Source organism: Dendrobates tinctorius, unplaced genomic scaffold, assembly GCF_039654945.1.
Source record: "Dendrobates tinctorius isolate UK_male_01 unplaced genomic scaffold, ASM3965494v1 ptg000230l, whole genome shotgun sequence".
NCBI lineage: Eukaryota > Metazoa > Chordata > Amphibia > Anura > Dendrobatidae > Dendrobates > Dendrobates tinctorius.
The window spans coordinates 8,724,964-8,744,442 of NW_027361897.1; the positions used below are offsets into that span (position 1 = coordinate 8,724,964).

A 19,479-nucleotide genomic window follows, 5' to 3' on the forward strand; every position below is an offset into this window, starting at 1 on the left:
GCCACTTTCCTGATGTCTGCCGCTAATTTAATGAGTTTCGGCAGCTTTTGGGCTAGTTTGAAGGGGTTGTGCATGCTTTTGTTTTGCCTCCCATTGATTTGAATGGCGTTCGGCTATGTTCGGCGAATATTTGAGGAATAAAATCGGCGAATATTGCAAATTTGTTGATCGCAATCCGAACCGAACATGGAATTATTTGCTCATCTTTAGTTGAAAGGAACTCTTAAAGAAGCATGTACAGGGCATTGTACCAGCAGTCAAACACTAAATAGACACAGAGACTGCTGCTTGGGATCAAATATATAGATACACATATATTTAAATATATGGCACTTATGGATCTTTTCAGTAGTAACAGTAGTTGAATTGGTAATTATGAAAATGAATGACACTCCCAACACTATTTATTACTTTTACTCAAGCTGGCATGTAGATTTATTAATAATATGGTAAGTTTCATTTGATCAGTTCTGATTAGTAATACACAATAAGTCTTCTATTATAAAATCATATAAGCTCTTCCAGTAGCATGTGTGGATTTGTCGCTTTTCATTCCAGGTTCAATTCCTAAAATAAAAAACATTATTAAAAAAAATGCAATTTTTATACATATACACAAGTATTTTACTTTTTTACTCACAATATGCTATATGTTGGCTGTGGAGGTTAATTTCTAAAAGCTATTTATGTTATATATTTATATGTGTTTACTGGCAGGGCCGGTTTTAGGCAAAGTTTAAAATGGGGTCCCAAATGCTAACATATTGCACATCACACAGAAGCATTTTGGTGGTAGTTACATGCGCTGAGCTCAGGCCACTAAACAAGCGTGATCAACAATACGGAAATTATTCAACACTTGTTTCCTGGCCTCTTTCCACCATCTGAGAAAGAATGATGGGGACTGAACAATCACTGTTAGATCAATCTGTCCCCATACAATATTATGTTATCAGCAGCACATCTACAGTTTACACCGGCGATGTGCTGCTGAGAACAATGATTTTTGTTCCGGCATAAACAATCCAATCACTCGATGAATATGCAGCATTTTGCTTGTTTAGAATAATACATCCCATAGTCCACCATATATTATAATGTGCACCACAGTCCTCCATATTGTAAAATGCAAACCCCATAGTCCTCCATATAACATAATGTGCCCCATAGTCCTCCATATAGTATAATACACTCCCTATAGTCCTTCCTATATTAAATACACTCCTCAGTCCTCCATATAGTATTATACACTTCCCATAGTCCTCTGTTATGAACGGGTAGCCGAGGAGGAAATAAAAAACAATACAAGCTAAGTCTCAGAAAACCAAAGAGGTTGGTAACTATGCAGACTGCAGACACCTGATCCTTACACGCAACTAGCAGCAGTCGTGGAGCGTTCCTACAGTGGTCCTAGACGCCTCATCACAACCGGAGAACTAAATAAGCCTAAAGCAGGAAAAGAGGAAAACTAACTGCCCCAGAGCAGACCCCAAAGGAGAGACAGCCCCCCACATGTATTGACGGTGAAAAAAGATGAAAACACAAACAAAGGCAGGAAAATAGGCTGAGCAAACGATGGGGCCCGACTAACTAGAAAGGACAGGAAAGGAAAGACACTGTCTGCAGTCTGCCAAAAAACCCTACAAAATGTCCAACACAACTGATAGCAAAATTAACCCTGAAGTCACTAGACTTCTCCCACTACATCAGCACTTTGAAATATTCTGAGACAGAGCAAAAAGAGGCCAATCTAATGAGGGACAAAAAAAAGGCAATTTGGCAAATAAGAGTGGAAATTGAGCACAGCCCAGCCGGGCTGGCTGACCACACAAAAAACTGAAAAGACCAACAAGAGCAAGTGTGAACATTAGCAAAAAACAAGCTTATCTTAAGAAGACTGGAACAGAGCTGAGTCCTAGACCTGAGAAGCAGACTAAATAACCAGCACCTGGATAGGACGTCGGCTGTCTTATATCCAGTCTGATACTCCAGAGATCCAATCATTATCTTCCTCACCAGGTGGCAGATCACTACCACTTAAACCAACCTCACTACCTCCTGTCACCACCAGAGGGAGAACGGAAGGGGAACTCTCAACTGGTGGAGCAGAAAATGAGCTCATAACAGTACCCCCCCTTGAGGAGGGGTCACCGAACCCTCATCCATGCCACCAGGCTGATCAGGATGGGCCCGGTGAAAAGCACGAACCAATTTATTGGCATGAATATCAGAGGCAGAGACCCAAGAATTATCCTCCTGGCCATAACCCTTCCATTTGACCAAATACTGGAGTCTCCGTCAAACCAAACGAGAATCCAATATTTTCTCTACCTCATATTCCATATTGCCTTTAACCAACACAGGGTCAGGAGGTGCCGCCACACAAACTACTGGCTCAACAAACCTCTTCAACAATGATTTGTGAAATACGTTATGGATTTTGAACGTAACTGGAAGAGCCAATTGAAAAGAAACAGAATTAAGAATCTCCAAAATCCTATAAGGTCCAATAAATCTTGGCTTAAATTTTGGAGATGCAACCTTCATAGGAATATTCTTAGACGACAACCAAACTATATCACCCACTTTAAACCGGGGACCTACGGTCCTATGCCGGTTGGAAAAACGCTGGGCCTTTTCCTGAGAGAGAGACAATTTATCCACCACTTGGTCCCATATCTGCTGCATTCTCACAACCACAGTGTCCACACCTGGGCAGGACGAAGATTCCACTTGACCTAAAGAGAATCGAGGATGAAACCCAAAATTAAAGAAAAAGTGTGACATCAAAGTGGCAGAACTAGCTCTATTGTTCAGCGCAAATTCGGCCAAGGGCAAAAATGAGACCCAATCATCTTGATCAGCAGATATAAAACATCTTAAATAAGACTCCAAGGTCTGGTTTGTTCTCTCAGTCTGCCCATTGGTCTGGGGATGAAACGCGGAGGAGAAGGATAACTGAATTCCCAGATTGGAACAAAAGGCTTTCCAAAATCTGGAAACAAACTGGATCCCTCTATCGGACACAATGTTCTCAGGAATCCCGTGTAACCGAACCACCTGTTGTAAAAACAAGGGTACCAACTCAGCGGAAGATGGCAACTTTGGGAGCGGTACAGGATGGACCATCTTCGAAAATCTATCACAAATCACCCAGATAACAGTCATTCTCTGAGAGACAGGAAGATCAGAAATAAAATCCATTGAGATATGGGTCCATGGCCTCTTGGGCACCGGCAGGGGCATCAGCAACCCACTAGAGCGAGAACAGGGTTTAGACCGAGAACAAGTCCCACAGGACTGTACAAAATTCCTGACATCACGAGATAAAGCAGGCCAACAAAACGACCGACTCACCAAATCTCTGGTACCAAAAATACCTGGATGACCAGCCAATGCGGAGCAATGGACTTCAGACATCACTCTCTTTCTCCATTGGTCCGGAACATACAATCTTCCCATAGGGCAACGCTCAGGTTTATCCTCCTGAAATTCCTCAGGGCGCGTCTCAAATCGGGCGAAATGGCAGAAAGAACTACTCCCTTACCTAGGATAGTAGCAGGCTCGGTCACATTAAGAGAATCTGCAAAGAAACTCCGAGAAAGGGCATCTGCCTTAACATTCTTAGTGCCCGGAAGAAAAGAGACCACAAAATTAAAACACGTGAAAAACAAGGCCCATCTAGCCTGTCTAGGATTCAAGCGTTTAGCCGACTCCAGATAAGTCAGATTCTTGTGATCGGTGAGGACCACAAATTGATGTCTAGCTTCCTCCAACCAATGTCTCCACTCCTCAAATGCCCATTTCATGGCCAACAATTCCCGATTCCCTACGTCATAGTTAGGTTCAGATGGGGAGAGCTTTCGAGAAAAGAAAGCACAGGGATTCATCTTAGAAGTCACAGGGTCTTTTTGGGAAAAAACAGCTCCTGCACCAATCTCAGAAGCGTTTACTTCCACCTGAAATGGAAGTGAGACATCAGGTTGCCGTAAAACCGGAGTTGAAGTAAACCTCCGCTTAAGCTCCTGAAATGCTGAGACAGCCTCAGGAGACCAATTCAGCACATCAGCTCCCTTCTTGGTCAGATCAGTCAGTGGTTTGACAATACTAGAAAAATTACCTATAAATTTACGATAGAAATTAGCAAAACCCAAAAACTTCTGAAGAGCCTTCAAAGAAGTAAGCTTAACCCAATCATAAATGGCCTGTACCTTGGCCGGGTCCATTTCAATAGTCGATGGAGATAAGATAAATCCCAAAAATGAAATCCTCTGTACACCAAAGAGGCATTTCGATCCCTTAACAAACAGGGAATTCTCCCTCAGAATCCGAAACACAGTCCGGACATGTTCCACATGAGAATCCCAATCACTAGAAAAGATCAAAATATCATCCAGATAGATGATCCAAAACTTATCCACAAAGTCTCGGAAAATATCATTCATAAAGGACTGGAAGACAGAAGGGGCATTGGAGAGCCCAAAAGGCATCACCAGGTACTCAAAATGTCCCTCCGGAGTATTAAACGCCGTCTTCCATTCATCCCCGTGCTTGATGCGAACAAGATTAAACGCCCCCCTGAGGTCAAGCTTAGTAAACCAGCAGGCATTCTTAACTCTGAAGAATAAATCAGACATCAGAGGTAATGGGTACTGATATTTAACCATCATCTTGTTAAGGGAACGATAATCGATACACGGTCTTAATGAACCATCTTTCTTGGCCACAAAAAAACCCCCAGTACCTAAAGGTGACGAGGATGATCTAATATGACCCTTCTCCAATGACTCCTTAATATAGGATCGCATAGCATCATGTTCGGGTACAGATAAGTTAAAAAGCCGACCCTTGGGAAATTTACACCCAGGCATAAACTCAATAGCACAGTCATAACTCCTATGAGGGGGCAAAGACGCAGACTTACTCTCACTAAATACATCAGAGAATTCAGCCAGATAATCAGGAATATCATGAAGAGTTCTTGGACAGAGCAGAATTATCTCTTCATGTTACAGAAAGAGAAGAAATTCGAAGTGCACCTGAAGAAACAGAGGAATGGAGACATGTGACCCAGAGAAGCAGGAGGATCAGGAGGCAGTCAGCACCCATACTGCTCAGAAACCAGTACCAGGCTCTCACGCAGGAAAACGATGAAGAAATACATCAGGATAAGACTTTGCCAACAAACAGCAACCTTGTACGCCCTCAGAGTCCTCCTGGATGGAGAAAGAAAAATGTTGTGAAGAAGAAACGGAGAGTGGTGGTCATGGGGGATTCCCTGCTGAGAGGAACAGAGGCCGCTATCTGCAGACCGGATATAACTACAAGAGAAATGTGCTGTCTTCCAGGTGCAAAAATTAAAGATGTGTCTGACAGGATATCAGGACTCTTCAGACCTACAGATGACTACCCATTCCTGCTACTACATGTGGGGACAAATGACACCGCAAGAAACGACCTGGAAACCATCTGCAGAGACTTTGAAGACTTAGGCAAGAAAGTGAAAGAACTGGGAGCGCAGGTGGTCTTCTCTTCCATCCTCCCAGTGGATGGCCATGGAACAAGGAGGTGGAATAAGATTCTGCAGGTGAACAACTGGCTACGTCGATGGTGCCGTCAGCAACGATTTGGATTTCTGGATCACGGAGTGAACTACTTATACGATGGACTACTTGCTAGAGATGGGGTGCACCTTACGAAGACTGGAAAGCATGTATTTGGAAGTCGCCTTGCTACACTTGTAAGGAGAGCTTTAAACTAGAACAACATGGGAAGGGAAGCAAAAGACCAGAAAAAGCCATACACCTGACAAATGCTATTGAGAACTCTGCTATTAGAAGTGGAAAGGAAGAACAAAGACGAAAGAATCTAATTAATAAAAATATTGGAGAAAGAGAAACCAATCACAAACTAAAATGTTTCTATACTAATGCACAAAGCATGGGCAACAAACAAGGAGAATTGGAACTACTAACACAGGAAAAGAAATATGATGTCATTGGAATCACTGAAACTTGGTGGGACAATACACATGATTGGAATACAAGACTAGAAGGATACAACTTATTTGCAAGAAACAGACTTGATAAACGAGGAGGGGGTGTCGCATTGTATGTTCGAAACGCGTATATCTGCACAGAGATTGAAGCTTCAGAGACTGGGAGTTCTGTGGAAACTGTTTGGGTAAGAATACAAGGACAGAACAATGGAAAGGACACCATTGTAGGCATTTACTACAGGCCGCCTGTGCAAGCCGAAGATATAGATGAACTCTTTATGCATCAGATGGCCAAGTTCTCCAAAAAATATGACATAGTTGTCATGGGAGATTTCAACTATCCAGACATTTGTTGGGAATCTCTCTCAGGCAAAACTAACAGGTCAAGGAAATTCTTATCCTCTCTTGCTGACAACTTTATCTTCCAAAAGGTAAGGGAGAAAACAAGGGGAACTGCTACCTTGGATCTAATCCTTATAAACAGGGAGGAAATGGTTGAGGAGGTAAAAGTGGCTGGGACCCTAGGAGGTAGCGACCATGCTATTTTAGAATTTTGGATAACTAGAGGTGGAAGACCTGTGAAGACTCAGACGTCAAGGTTAGATTTCAGAAAGGCAGATTTTAAGGGATTCAGAAAGAGAATTGGAGGGATCCAATGGCTGGATATCCTTAAAGACAAAAATGTCCAGGAAGGATGGGAAATCTTGAAAAATGAAATTCTCAAAGCACAGTTGTTAACAATTCCGAAAAGAGGGAAGAATAGGAAGCATTTAAGGAAACCAGGATGGATGAACACAGAACTTAAGCACATGCTAAAAAGGAAGAAAAAAATGTTTATAAAATGGAAAGAGGGAGGCATATCTAAAGAAGAATATAATGCTGTCTGCAGAATCTGCAGGGCACAAATCAGATTAGCTAAAGCTGAAAATGAACTGAGGCTTGCAAGAGATGTCAAAAGCAATAATAAAGGATTTTGGGGATATGTCAAAAGTAAAAGAAAAGTCAAAGATGCTATAGGATTTTTACAGGATGAAAATGATGAAATGGTAAGACAGGATGTTGAGAAGGCTGAACTTTTAAATTCCTATTTTGCATCTGTTTTCTCTCAGAAAGGAAATGCAACATCAACTGTTATTCACTGTCCTATTAAGGGAATAGAAGAATCCAGGATATCTATAAACAGAAAGATAGTGAGGAAACACTTAGCTAACCTAAATGAATTCAAGTCTCCAGGTCCAGATGAATTACACCCCAGAGTACTGAAGGAGATAGCAGAAGAAATTTTTGAACCCCTCTCCATAATCTTTGAAAATTCTTGGAGAACAGGAGAAGTGCCAGAAGACTGGAGAAGAGCAAATGTTGTTCCTATCTTCAAAAAGGGGAAGAAGGTGGACCCAGGCAACTATAGGCCGGTGAGTCTGACTTCTATACCAGGAAAGATCTTTGAAAAAATTATTAAACAACATGTATGTCAATACCTGGATAAGAATGCAGTGATTAAACAGAGTCAGCATGGGTTTCTAACTAATAAGTCATGTCAGACTAACTTAATTTCCTTCTATGACGGTATCACTGATTGGGTGGATCAAGGAAATGCTGTAGATATAGTATATCTTGACTTCAGCAAAGCATTTGACAAAGTCTCTCATACAATCCTTATTGAAAAAATGACTAAGTATGGAATGGACAAGGCAACTGTTAGGTGGATTCATAACTGGCTTAGTGATCGGACCCAAAGAGTGGTCGTAAATGGCTGCACATCCAGTTGGAAGAATGTCTCAAGTGGGGTACCACAGGGCTCTGTCCTGGGCCCTGTATTGTTCAACATCTTTATCAATGATTTAGATGAAGGAATTGAGGGTAAACTGATTAAATTTGCTGATGACACAAAGCTAGGAGGGATAGCTAATACTAGAGAAGAGAGAGAGAGGATTCAAAAAGATTTAAATAAACTGGAGAAGTGGGCAGCAACTAACAGAATGGTTTTTAACAGGGAGAAATGCAAAGTACTACATCTGGGCAATAAAAATGAAAAAAGCATATATAGAATGGGAGGAATAGGGCTAAGTGACAGCACATGTGAAAAAGACTTGGGTATACTAATAGATCACAGACTGAATATGAGTCAACAGTGTGATGCAGCAGCAAAAAAGGCAAATGCAATTCTAGGATGTATTAACAGAAGCATACAGTCTAGATCACGTGAAGTCATTATTTCCCTCTACTCCTCTTTGGTCAGACCTCATCTGGAATATTGTGTCCAGTTTTGGGCACCACATTTTAAAAAAGACATCAACAAACTGGAGCAAGTTCAGAAAAGAGCGACCAGAATGGTGACCGGTCTGCAAACCCTGTCTTATGAGGAAAGGTTGCAGGATTTGGGAATGTTTAGTTTGCAAAAGAGAAGACTGAGAGGAGACTTAATAGCTGTCTACAAATATCTAAAGGGCTGTCACATTGTAGAAGGATCAACTTTATTCTCATTTGCACAAGGAAAGACTAGAAGCAATGGGATGAAACTGAATGGGAAGAGACACAGATTAGATATTAGAAAAAACTTTTTGACAGTTAGAGTGATCAATGAGTGGAACAGGCTGCCACGAGAAGTGGTGAGTTCTCCTTCAATGGAAGTCTTCAAACAGAGGCTGGACAGACATCTGACTGGGATGATTTAGCGAATCCTGCTTTGAGCAGGGGGTTGGACCAGATGGCCCAGGAGGTCCCTTCCAACTCTACGATTCTATGATTCTATGAGACTGAGGAGAGGTGGAGAAAACAGGAGCATCCCTATGAACATACTGACAACCCCAACTCACCACAGACACAGATTTCCAATCCAAAACTGGGTTATGAGTTTGCAACCAGGGGAACCCCAGAACAATAGTGTGATGCAAATTATGCAGCACCAAAAATTTACAATTTTCCTGGTGGTCAGGGGCAGCTCGCATTATCACCTAGGTCCAAAACTGAGGTTTATTCTCCGCCAACGGAGTGGCATCAATACCCCTCAAAGGAATAGGCGTCTGCAGAGGCGTCATGGACAAACCACAACATTTAGCAAAGTCCAAATCCATCAGATTCAGAGCTGCTCCTGAATCCACAAAAGCCTTAGTGGAAAATGTGGACAAGGAGCAGATCAGAGTAATTGCCAAAAGGAACTTAGGTTGTATACTGCCCACAGCAAATGTGTGTGCAAAACGTTTCTCTCATTTAGGGCAGACAGAAATAGTATGAGAGGCGTCTCCACAGAAAAACCACAGCTTATTACGCCTTCTAAACTCCCGATGTTGCGCCCTAGACAAAACCCCATCACATTGCATAGGTTCAGACATTTGTTCAAAAGGTGGCAGCGCCTCCCGTGTATTTTTACGTTCACGTAAACGCCGATCAACTTGAATGGCTAATGCCATAGAGCCATCCAGACCAGAGGGAACACGAAATCCCACCATAACATCTTTTACGGTCTCTGATAAACCTTTCCGAAAGAGAGCTGCCAATGCACTATCATTCCATGTAGTAAGGACCGCCCATTTTCGGAATTTTTGACAATATAACTCTGCAGGATCCTAACCCTGGTTTAATGCCAACAGGGTTCTCTCAGTTTGATCAACGGAATTAGATTCATCATACAACAACCCCACGCCTGAAAAAATGCATCCACATTAGTCAGAATAGGATTTTCAGGTGTCAGAGAAAATGCCCAATCCTGGGGATCGCTGCACAGCAAGGAGATGACAATTTTAACCTGCTGCGCAGTTTCCCGATGAGTTAGGCTTCAAAGCAAAAAATAATTTACAATTATTCTTAAAATTCAAAAATTTAGTCCGATCCCCAGAAAATACATCAGGAGTGGGGATTTTGGGTTCAACAGCATGTGATTGAGCGAGATAGGCAGAAATTCCCTGCACTTCAGCAGTGAGCTGCTCCACACGATCAGGCAATTGCTTAATCTCCATTAAGGAAAAAATCCTCCTACGGCCCCAGAGAAAAAGAGGAAAAAATGCATATAAAAAAAGAATTGTGACAATTTTTTTTTCCCCTGCTTTTGAGTACCCTAGAATCTGCGGTATGGCTGGTGATTCTGTTATGAACGGGTAGTCGAGGAGGAAATAAAAAACTATACAAGCTAAGTCTCAGAAAACCAAAGAGGCTGGTAACTATGCAGACTGCAGACACCTGATCCTAACACGCAACTAGCAGCAGTCATGGAGCGTTCCTATGGTGGTCCTAGACGCCTCATCACAACCGGAGAACTAAATAAGCCCACAGCAGGAAAAGAGGAAAACTAACTGCCCCAGAGCAGACGCCAAAGGAGAGACAGCCCCCCACATGTATTGATGGTGAAAAAAGATGAAAACACAAACAAAGGCAGGAAAATAGGCTGAGAAAACGATGGGGCTCGACTAACTAGAAAGGACAGGAAAGGAAAGACACTGTCTGCAGTCTGCCAAAAACCCTACAAAATGTCCAACACAACTGATAGCAAAATTAACCCTGAAGTCACTAGACTTCTCCCACTACATCAGCACTCCGAAATATTCTGAGACAGAGCAAAAAGAGGCCAATCTAATAAGGGACAAAAAAAAAAGGCAATTTGGCAAATAAGAGTGGAAATTCAGCACAGCCCAGCCGGGCTGGCTGACCACACAAAAAACTGAAAAGACCAACAAGAGCAAGTGTGAACATTAGCAAAAAACAAACTTATCTTAAGAAGACTGGAACAGAGCTGAGTCCTAGACCTGAGAAGCAGACTGAATCACCAGCACCTGGATAGGGCGTCGGCTGTCTTATATCCAGTCTGATACTCCAGAGATCCAATCATTATCTTCCTCACCAGGTGGCAGATCACTACCACTTAAACCACCCTCACTACCTCCTGTCACCGCCAGAGGGAGAATGGAAGGGGAACTCTCAACTGGTGGAGCAGAAAATGAGCTCATAACAGTCCTCAATATAGTATAATACACTTCTCATAGTCCTCCATATATTAAAATACACTGCTCAGTCCTCCACATAGTATAATACACTCCTCATAGTGCTCCATATAGTATAATGCACCGCCATAGTCATCCATGTAGTACAATTCACTTCCCATAGTATAATTCACCCCATAGTTCTTCATATAGAATAATGTATTCCCCCCATAGTTCTCGATAGAGTATAATGCAGCGCACGTAAAGCATAATGCAACCACCACACAGAATATAATGTAACCCCCCCAAAGAATATAATGCAGCCCCCCTCATATGGTATAAAGTAGGCCCCTCATAGGGTATGATGCAATCATCCCTCATAGAATATAATAAATATAATACAGCTCCCCAGAGAATATAATGTAGCCCCGAATAGAATAGAATACAGCCCACCTCCCCATGGAATATAATGTAGCCCCAAAGACTATGATGCAATCCTTCATCGTAAAATCTAATACAGCCCCAAAGAATATAATGTAGCCCCTATAGAATATAGTACAGCCCACCTCCCCATAGAATATAATGTAGCCCCATAGAATATAATGTATCCACCATAGTATATAAAACCGCCTCCCCCATATAATGTATAATGAACCCCCCATAGTATATAACACAGCCTCCACTATAGAATATAATGTATATTGTACCCCCTATAGTATATAACACAGCCTCCCCCATAAAATATAATGTATAATGTACCCCCCATAGTATATAACACTGCCTCCCCCCATAGAATATAATATACCCCCAATAGTATATGACACAGCCACATAGTATATATCTGGCTGTGTTATATACTATGTGGCTGTGTTATATACTATGTGGCTGTGTTATATACTAACACAACCACATAATATATAACACCGCCTCCCACACAGAGTATAATATACCCCCCAATAGTATATAACACAGCCCACATAGTATATAACACAGCCCACTTAGTATATAGCACAGCCCACGTAGTATAAAACACAACCCATGTAGTATATAACACAGCCCATATAGTATATAACACAGCCACGTAGTATATAACACAGCCACATAGTATATAGCATAGCCATGTAGTATATATCACAGCCCACATAGTTTATAACACAGCCCACATACAGTACTATATAACACAGCCCACATAGTATATAGCACAGCCACGTAGTATATAGCACAGATCACATCTCCCCCGAGAATGGCCCAGTCCAGTACTCACTGTTAAAAAAAACCCACAATCCTCACCTCTCTTGTGCCCGCGCTGCTCCCGGCTCCTGTCTCAGCGACTGCACTGCCTGGCACACAGTGAGTGCGTGATGACGTCATTGCGCACCTGCAGTGTCAGAGGCAGAGCAGGGAATGATGGGTGAGGTAGCGCAGCTGATGCTCTCTCCTCCATCATTGTTTTGAGCTGTACCGGCAGACGCCAGTATAGTTCAATGCGACGGCGGGGGCAGTCGGCACTGCAGGCAGGTGGGCCCTCATGCCTCCCGGGCCACATAGCAGCTGCGTGATGTGCCGCTAGCTGGGGTTCCCTGGGGGAGCGAGGGCCCTGGTCTGCCTGCCCCTAACGCCGGCCATGCTTACTGGTGGGAGTAAATCACTTGTATTTGTTTGTCCTTTCAAACACATGAATGATCAAAAACATGCAAAATTTTAAAAAACAATTGTTACTTCCCTGAAAATGTTCTAAGCACAAAGTATCCAAGGCCTGAGAGATTACTTTTTTATGTGACATTTTACAAAATTTAACAATGCAGTGGTCAATAATGTAATTATCAAGGTGAATTGTGTACTGTTGAAAATAGTTAAAATGGCAAAAATTCTGGTTTAAGGACTGATCTTGTTCTTAAGAAACAATCTTGCGCATGTGAAAGGCATGCAAGCGGGGGACCTAAGGATTGTAGTCTCAGCAGCATTGGGGATGCCTTGCAGTGAAGCAGCCAACTCTTTCAGTGAGAGAGGTGCTGCGCTGTTCCTGTACCTCCAGCCTCTGCTTGTAACGTTGGCTTCAGTGTGGCAATGCTCGCTATTGTTAAAGATAAATCAGGTGTTACTCTGACAGTTGGGCACATAAAGCATGTGAGGCAGAAGTGAGCCTCATCCCAGCACCGCAGTGTTTGCTCTGCTTCTCAGCTCTCCTCAGTGACCTTGAGTTTGTTTAGTAATGTGTGATCTTCTGTTGACAAGGATAACAGTAAGATATATTGCAGAAAATTGCAGCCATCCTTTCAGGCTGTGTGGCTGCAGCCTTTTCTGCAATATATCTGAAAATTTTCCACTGAGCTTGTGCTGATGTCTGAAAGGTAAAGTGAGTTCATTGGCTGTGAACTCTCAAGACCTGTCTGATGGCACCGCAAGCAGGAGAACTTTCTCATGTTCACGGTGCCATCAGACAGGGAATAGGATTTCACAGGGAGACACTGAGCATACGCTGCTCAGTGTCTCTGCTAGATGACAGGCTGTATGGTCACTTCATGCAACCATGCAGCCTGCCATCTAGATGTAGCAGAGCTAAACCTGTCATAGGGACAAATGGATTATCATCTTTTCTGCAGAAAGGTGAGAAATATTGTTGTATTTTTTTAACTTTTGCAGAATACAATGACTTCGGTGGAATGGGGCAAGGTTGTAAGTATGGTTTAATTAAGATTCATAAAAGGAGTCTGTGTCATTCTTTCAATTAAAGAACTTTTTTATGGGTGTGTGTGTTTTCATACTATGGGATTGGTAAAGGAGGCGTCTTATTGATGCCTCTCTATTACTAACCTTGGGGCTTGATGTCACCTAATAATACAAAGGTGACATTAACCCCCCAACTATCATCCCACTTGCCACCTCTACAGGGCAAACGGGAAGAGCGAGGCTAAGCGCCAGAATTGGCACATCTTAGAGATGTACCTTTTCTTGGGTGGCTGAGAGCTGCTGTTTTTAGCCTGGGGGGCCAGCATCCATGGCCCCTTCCTAGGCTATTAATATCAGCATGTAGATGTCTGCATAGCCTTTGGGGGTTATTAAATATAGGGGGACCCTACTTAATTTTTTTTAGGTTCAGCCAGTTTAATAGCCAGTAAATGCTAAGTATACAGCTATGAGTTAATATTAATAGCCTGGGAAGCTCCATCGTAATTACCCTCTTCCCAGGCTGTAAACATAAGCCCACAGCTGTTGGCTTTGCCTCTGTTGGTTAAGAAAATAACACAGGAGACCACGTCATTTTTTCAGAAAAATAATCTTTAATTAAATACATGTACAGTAAGCTGAACACACTGTACTAATTGTATTTGTCACTGACATCTGTTAACTATCCTATTTGTATTTACTGTATGTATCCATCTCTTCTATCCTGTTGGCTCCTGCTGTGATTTTACAGTAGTAGTTGCTGAATTGCCGGCTTTTCATCACTGCTCTAAAGGAGAGATCTGCATGGAGGAATAGGCCAACATACCACCAACAGTGTGTGCCAACATTGTGAAGACTTACAGAAAATGTTTGACCTCTGTCATTGCCAACAAAAGATATATAACAAAATATTGAGATGAATTTTTGTTTGTGACCAAATACTGATTTTCTACCATAATTTGAAAAATAAATCTTGCCAAATAAGACAAGGTGATTTTCTGGATTTGATTTTTCATTTTGACTCTCATTGTTGTGGTCTACCTATGATGTCAATTACATGCCTCTCATCTTTTTAAGTGGGAGAACTTGCACAATTGTTGGCTGACTAAAGATTTTTTTACCCACTGTATATATGTGTGTCACTGATATCTACACAGGGTGGGCCATTTATATGGATACACTGCAGTGTGTCTGCAGTGTGAATCCTATAAGTGTGTTTCTTACAAGTGTGTGAGATATGAATTAATCCAAAACGATGTATACAGAATGTGCCCTGCCATCTGCCACCATCGCACTCTAACCAGCATGTCTATCTATTCTCCCTACAGGTACATCACTCAGCTTTCCACACAGACATCTTACCTTTGCTCCTAGTATTCACTCTGTACGTCACTCAGCTTTCCACACAGACTTATTACCTCTGCTCCTAGTATTCACTCGGTATGCCTTTCAACTAACCACCTGCTTTACCTCAGTGTTATTTATGACCTTGTTTACTTTGGCTTGATCATAGGTATCTGGTCCACTCTTAATTGTCTGACCAAGATGAGCACCATCTGGTCCACTCTTAATTGTCTGACCAAGATGAGCACAGACCACTCCTCTCTGCTTCACACCTGAATGCACTTTGTAGCACATACATTGCCTAGCATAAGTCTGCCAAGACTTTAGTCTGCAGTGTGTATCCTATAAGTGTGTGAGATATGAATTAATCCAGAATTGAACCAGAAGGGAACTGAAGGTAACTGGATAGTCACTGTAAACAATGTTTCTGTTTGTTTCCACTCTAACCCCTTTAATCCTTCACTTTCTGCTAACCCTCCTAATTCCTACACCAAGCAAGGAACTGTTCATTTCTTCTTCAATCCTCCCCATCCATCTCACCTCTTCCTCAGATCTGTCCTCAACATGAGAGTTGACTGAAACGGGTCGGTCAAATTCATAAGTCGCCGACTTTTGCTGAAGTCGGGTTTCATGAAACGAAACCCGACCATAGCGTGAGGTCGGCCACGAGGTCGGCGACCAGAGTGCCATAGTCGCGTTTCAAATGATGCCTTCAGCACCCTTCTTGAGCCAATGATGGAGGACGCACACTGTGGGCAGCGCGATGACATGGGCATCGGTCACCACCATTTTGAGAAGTGCATGCAAGTGATTGGCTTGCTTTGTGTGGCGTCACAGGGGATATAAAAGGGCGTGCATGCCGACCGCCATCTTACTTCTGCTGATCTTAGCATTAGGGAGAGGTTGCAGCTGCTTATTCTGAATAACGGAGAGGCAGGGAAGAAGAGCAAAAAAACTGCTTCTGCTGGTAGCGATTTCCACTGTACAACACAACAGTTTGTGTGCAGTGACAGGGGAGGATATATTTTTGTGCATCAGCTCTGTTGGTTATTAGGCTGCCTTATAAGGCTCCCTGTTAGCTGCATTGCTGTTTGCACACTGCTGTGCAAACTGCTTTTTTAAAAGCAAAAATACTTTTCTTCCTCTTTTCTGCACAGTTACCAAGCGTTCATTTTTCCACACTTTTGTGTGCAGCAGTCCTGCTTATTAGGCTTTCTGCTGCCATACTTGGACTGAGAGCATCATTGACAGCCTCCTAAAATCTCTAGGGAGCTTCCAATTCTTCCCAATACTATATACACACCTTGTGCCTGGTCATACATCTGCCTATTTCAGCCTGTTAAATTGAGGTGTAATCTATAGTGGGCCTGCGATAATAGTTCAGCCTCCTAAAATCTCTAGGGAGCTTCCAATTCTCCCCAATACTATATACACCTTATACCTTGTTTTACAGTACCATATAGCTGGTGGTATTTTGGGTACATTTTTCCAAAAATGAGGAAGTATGGTGGAAGAGGCCGTGGAAGTGGGCGGGGGTTGCCAGTTGGTACTGATTGTGGTGGTGGTGGTGCATCTGCTGGTACTGGCAAAAGCACAAGAGCACCTAAGGCAGGAGGTGTTGAGCCTGCGTCTTCGTCAGGCTCCACAAGGCCTCGAAGGTAAACCGCTTTTAAAGCCAGAGCTTCAGGAGCAAGTTTTGGCTTACATTGCTGACACAGCCTCCAGCTCTATCGCCTCCTCTTCTAAAGTTTAAAAAAATAAAAGCACTGAGTCGTCAGTGGAGGCTCCTGGTCAGGAACAACACCTTTCCTGGGGTCCTTCACCCCTACCAAAAGTGAAGGATGTGGCAGGCCACACTACAGATTACTCCATGGAGCTCTTTTCACATACCATGCCTGGGTTATCAAGTCAAATCGTGAATTCCCCAGTCCAAGATGAATCTGACATGGAGTGCACTGATGCACAGCCACTTCTAGATTACTCTGCTGGTACATTCACTCAGAGCACTACATTGTCCTTGCAGTGTACTGAGCCAGAATCTGACCCTGATGAAACTCAGGTGCCCCTTCCCGCATACTATACCACCTTACACGGTGACACAGAGGAAGGTGCACATGAAATTGAAGAGGAAGTGATGGATGACCCAGGTGTTGACACAGATTGGCATCCATTGGGGGAAGAGGGTGCCGCTGCCAATAGCTCAGGAGGAGGAGCATCCGCAGCAGGCATCAACATCGCAACAGCTTTTATCTGGTATGCCCGTAGCAATCCAAAAACGGATTACAAAAACCAAAAGAGTTGCAGGACTTCTTGGCCAGACGGTCAAATTAACACAGCGTGCAAGGCCTCAAAATGTCTTCCATAGTAGGAAGAGTGCAGTGTGGCACTTTTTTGAACAAAATCCTAATGATCAGTCAAAGATTATCTGTAAGAAGTGCACAAAGACCTTTAGCCGAGGGAAAAATCTGAGAAATTTGAATACCAGTTGCATGCTTAGACATTTAACCACCATGCACTTGCAAGTGTGGACAGACTACCAAACCTCACGTACCACATGTGCACCTGCTCCGAATGAAAGTAGTCAGCAACGCTACATCGCTTCCCCCACTGTAAGCCCAGCGGTTAGCACACCACCAGCAGCAAATGTTGAGGTGTCATCACAAGGCCAAAGCAGTCAGGGAATCACATTGTTATTGCTACGAAAGACTGAATCTATGCCATCAGCAAGACCACCAACACCATCACCATCACCAACCCTCTCTCAGTCCGCCATGTCCACCGCTAGTTCCACCATATGCAGCTCTCAAGTCCAGCTCACCCTACCAGAGACTCTGAGTATGACAAGAAAGTACTCATCCTCTCATCCGCGTACACTGTGTTTGAACGCCCACATTGCCAAACTAATCTTGTTAGAGATGATGCCCTACCGGTTGGTTGAAAGCAAAGCTTTCCGCGAGCTCATGGCCTACGCAGTACCACGCTATGACCTACCCTGTCTGCACTTCTTTTCTCAAAAGGCCATCCCAGCCCTCCACCTGCATGTGAAAGATCGCATTGTCCATGCACTCAAGCAATCAGTGAGTGGAAAGGTGCACCTCACAACAGATGCATGGTCCAGTAGGCATGGCCAGGGCCATTACGCGTCCATCACTGTGCACTGGGTTAATGTGGTGGATGCAGGCTCCACAGGGGACAGTGGCGGTGGGACAGTGCTGCCTAGCCTAGCCCACGGTATAGGAAACAGTTGGCTGTAGGCGTTCGACCCTCCTCCTCCTCCATAAGCGAAAGCTTGTCCACAGAGCGCAGTCGCATCTGCAGCTGCCAGTGTTGCACATGAGGTGTCCCACTATCAAACAGCTAGTGGTAAGCGTCAGCAGGCTGTGTTGAAGATGATGTGTTTGAGCGACAACAGACACACCGTGGATGTACTGGCCGACTACTTGCAGCGACAAACTGAGTCAGGCTGGGCAGTCTACATCTTGAGGCAGGCAAGGTAGTTAGTGATAATGGCCAGAATTTTGTGGCAGTCATAGCTAGTGTTGAGCAATCCAATACTGCAAATATCGGGTATCGGTCGATATTCGCTGTATCGGAATTCCGATACCAAGTACCGATATTTTTTCAATATCGGACACCGGAATCGAAAGTCCCCATAATGCAATGAGCCACTGTTGTGGCTGTGATTGGCTGCTGAAATTATGTCATCATGATGCGCGGTCTGTGCCGACTGCCGGGGGTCTGTATGGGCCTGCCGGGGGTCCGTGCCGGCTGCCGGGGGTCTGTACGGGCCAGCCGGGGGTCTGTGCCGGCTGTCGGGGGTCTGTACGGGCCAGCCGGGGGTCTGTGCAGGCTGTCAGGGGTCTGTACAGGCTGCCAGGGGTCTGTACGGGCCAGCCGGGGGTCTGTGCCGGCTGCCGGGGGTCTGTACGGGCCTGCCGGGGGTCTGTGCCGGTCTGCCGGGGGCCTGTGCCGGCCTGCTGGGTGCCTGTGCCGGCTGCCGGGGGTCTGTACGGGCCAGCCGGGGGTCTGTGCCGGCTGCCGGGGGTCTGTACGGGCCTGCCGGAGGTCTGTGCTGGCCTGCTGGGGGCCTGTGCCGGCTGCTGGGGTTCTGTGCCGGCCTGCCGGGGGCCTGTGCCGGCTGCCGGGGGTCTGTACAGGCCTGCCGGGGGTCTGTGTCGGCTGCCGGGGGTCTGTATGGGCCTGCCGGGGGTCTGTGCCGGCTGCCGGGGATCTGTACAGGCCTGCCGGGGATCTGTACGGGCCAGCCGGGGGTCTGTGCCGGCTGCTGGGGGTCTGTTCGGGCCTGCCAGAGGTCTGTGCTGGCCTGCTGGGGGCCTGTGCCGGCTGCTGGGGATCTGTGCCGGCCTGCCGGGGGCCTGTGCCAGCTGCTGGGGGTCTGTACGGGCCTGCCGGGGTTCTGTGCCGGTCTGCCGGGGGCCTGTGCCGGCCTGCCGGGTGCCTGTGCCGGCTGCCGGGGGTCTGTAGGGACCAGCCGGGGGTCTGTGCCGGCTGCCGGGGGTCTGTACGGGCCTGCCGGAGGTCTGTGCTGGCCTGCTG

General features: G+C 44.7%; 1 long non-coding RNA gene across 1 annotated transcript in view; it reads right to left on the reverse strand.

Moving 5' to 3' along the window:
* Window positions 1-403: 403 nt before the first annotated feature.
* LOC141059706 (uncharacterized) overlaps window positions 404-19,479 on the reverse strand; it is a 102,395-nt gene continuing 83,319 nt past the window's right edge. Inside the window, exon 3 of the long non-coding RNA XR_012222586.1 lies at window positions 404-567. This is a non-coding gene — a long non-coding RNA (uncharacterized lncRNA). The remainder of the gene's footprint in view (window positions 568-19,479) is intronic.